Source organism: Apaloderma vittatum, unplaced genomic scaffold (genome assembly GCF_000703405.1).
Source record: "Apaloderma vittatum isolate BGI_N311 unplaced genomic scaffold, ASM70340v1 scaffold10092, whole genome shotgun sequence".
In the NCBI taxonomy this organism is placed as follows: domain Eukaryota; kingdom Metazoa; phylum Chordata; class Aves; order Trogoniformes; family Trogonidae; genus Apaloderma; species Apaloderma vittatum.
In genome coordinates, this window is record NW_009701936.1 from 28,191 (window position 1) to 31,360 (window position 3,170).

Sequence of the window (3,170 nt, forward strand, 5' to 3'; positions counted from 1 at the left end):
GCAGAACTGAGATAACGGGGGGGGGGAGCGAGGAATGGGCTGCATTTTTCCTGAGCCACCACGGGAATAGGCTATTCCAACCACAGATGGCAGGGAGGCTGTCCGACATGAAAAGCTCAAGGAGCCCAAACCAAACAGGCAGTGAGTAGAAGCAAACAATCAAGAAGAAGAAAAGTGAGGGGAAAATCAGTGTGAGTGTGGGAAAAGCAGCATAGAGTTGGGGGAATGCAAGCAGAGGAACAAATGGAAGAAGGAAAATCAGACCAAGAGGTAGGAAAGGAAAAGGAAGAGACAAATGGATGCCAGAAGGACAATCCTGCCAGGGCTGGAACTCCCGATGAGCAGCAGAGCTGGAAGGATGTGAGAGGGGGGCAGAGGCTCCCAGGCTCAAGAGTAAACCAGCCAACCACGGCCTTTTGATTGCATTAAGGCTCGCTTAAAGAGGAAAGATAAATGTGGATCATTTCTGAGGTGACAGGCACAAGCGAAGAGGAGGATCTCTCTGCCTCGATTCCACCCTAAAGCAGGGAGAAAAGGAGTTGCCGGCGTTTTGGGGTTGCTGTAGGGACAGCGAGAGGTCCCCATGGGAGCCACCAGCTTTCCGCTTCTTCACTCCCAACAGCAGAATATAGTGAGGAGCGGTTTTGTCTCACACACCTTCACGTGCCATTTAGGCTGGGGTGCTAGATGAGGATCACAGACAGGCAGAAAGTGAAGCTCCAATAAATCTGATGCCAAATCCTTGCCGCAGCTACCAGTTTTTACCTCAATTGGAGCTGCCTTGTGAGCCACAGGGAAAAGAAGGAAAAAGGGATCAGCAAACCTAAATAAAACTGGGCACGAGCAGCCCCCGGGTTTCTCCCCCAAGCCTGGGAAAGCCTCGCACTACCCTGCTCCCCGTGGTGCTTCTCTCCAGGCATCTCCCAGCAGCAAGACACCGGCTCACGGGAGCAACGGGCTGAGGTGATACGGCACATTCCTGGGCCCTAACACTGGGGACTTTGTGGAGCTGGCTTTAAAAAAAAAAAAAAAAGCCCCCAAAAAAAGAAGCCTTAAAAAAGCCTAATAATGAAGTATTTATTTCAGTAAACAACATATGAATGAAAGAAGTGTTTTCTCAATACTTCACTTTTTCCCTGACTTCTCTCCCTTCCCCCCCAGCAATATTTTTTTTTTTTTAATAAGTGGAACTAACGAGGCTTCGCTCCCTGACGCCTGAGCACGGGAGCGGGACCGGGCTCCGGCGCAGCACATAAACATGTGCCCTGAGAATAAAGAATAAAGCCTGCCTTGTGCCTAGGGAGCGGAGGAGATGTTCTCCGACGGACGCATGGACTGCAGGACCTGCGGCGGGAGCATCCCTGCACTTTTCGGGTAGGCAGCGCAGGATGTTCAGCACCTTATTTATTGTGGCAGCAAATAACCATATCCCCTGGCCCGGAGAAATGCCGGCACCCAGCAACCCTCCATGCAGGGCTCTGGTGTGTCCCCAGGGGACGGGGAGAAGGGCCAAGGGGAGGTGAAGGGATTTGTTGTCCCCATCCCAGCTGGCAGTGCCGGGGACACGGTGTCAGGCAGACACCGTGACGCTGTGCGGCTCCTTCTATTCTACCTCAGCTCCATCGAGCCCTACCTGAGCACCTGAACAACTGGGAACTCTGGAAAAGTCCCTCAGCTTGCCCTGCGTGTGGCTGGGAGGCAAGGATGCTTTCTGCTACGGCAGAGACATGAGGGGTTGGACTGATGGTGTTCTGGGAGGAATTTCAGGCAGAAAACACCAGACCGACATTCGGCCTCTCAAAGCAACAGGCACCGATGATTTTCTGCTTATAATCTCTACCTCCTTCTTGGCAACAGGTAACAGTGGGTCCAGGAGCTGCCCTTTGCCTTCAAGCCTTGGCATTAAGATAGGCAGGATTCTCAGAAGACACTGATTTGGGAAAGCACGGTCCATCACTTTTTCATCCCCCTCCTACCCGCAGGACGGCCTGGAGCGACCAAGTGAGGCTGCTAATCCCACTACGATGCTCATACATCCCTGAAGACGTACAGAGGCTGCAGAGAAATGATGTTTCATGCCAAGGAAAAGGCCAGGTGCCCCCTTTTGCCAAGGAGACTGGTGCTAAAACAGGGCTAAAACAGGATCTGGGGGCTTCAAAGAGATATTTAAAGGGAGAAAAGAGATTTACTGACTTCTTTTCTGTCTTGATTATGAATAAAGAGAAACTCTGATTGTTTTTTAATGAGTTCTTTGCTTCTTTTCCTGTTTGGTATGTTACAAATTCACATATTTGTCTACTTGGAAGATTCACAGTGATTGCAGAACCATTTTCCTGATGACATCGTTTCAGCAAAGGGAAGCAAGTTGTGCAACTAAAGAAGAAAGCAATTTGTCACCAAATAGCTTAAATTCTTTGTCTGGCCTCATTAATACCTGGTTAGCTTTGATGCCTAACTAACCTCACAGATAGAGGAAGCCTTTGAGGAGGACTCCACAAACTCACACTGAAGTGTTAGAACACACAAGAAATGCCAGAAAGATCTCCAAAAAAAGCAGGGAAAACAAAAACCAAACTTGACATTCTTGCAATTTCTAAGCTTTTTTTTTTTTTAAATAAATAAAAAAGAAGGTTTACCCTTCTTTATCCATCTAAGGAAGCAGAAAGCAAGGCAATTTCCAGTTCTTTTAAATATCCTTAGCTGGTCACCTCTAACGCTGGGCGGGTTGACTGATCTGCTTCCAAGGCTGTTGCATGAGAGCTTTGAAACCCAGGAGCAATTACCTGCTCGAGTGAGGACCGCTGCTGGAGACCTGTGCTCGGCACAAGAGGCCCCGCGGGCACTGCAGCAGCACCGAGGAAGGAGAGAACCTCCATCCCTTCAGGCTGGGCAAACGGGGCTCTCCTGAGGGGCAGCTGGTGCTGAGGAAGCCCTGTAACCCTCGCACCACTCACCCTGATGCCCCCAGGGCTCCCAGTGCCCCCACGTTGGCTCTGGTTTATCCACAGGGCAGCGAGGGGCTGCGGGAAGCATCCTCTAGCAGCTCCTGCAAGGATTGTGGGGTAGAAAGGGAAGGGGAGAGGAGAGGAGCAGCCAGCAGCAGGGGCTGCCAGAGGTCATGAGCTCACATGCTCCAGCCCTGCAGATGCACGTGTTCACACGTGAGCCCC

General features: G+C 50.9%; 1 protein-coding gene across 1 annotated transcript in view; it reads right to left on the reverse strand.

Annotated features, from left to right (window-relative positions):
* Positions 1 to 3,170, reverse strand: part of LOC104281366 (ankyrin repeat and fibronectin type-III domain-containing protein 1-like) — a gene marked incomplete at its 3' end in the record, with an annotated part of 170,578 nt that overhangs the window by 28,168 nt on the left and 139,240 nt on the right. The gene's annotated exons all lie outside the window — the stretch shown is intronic.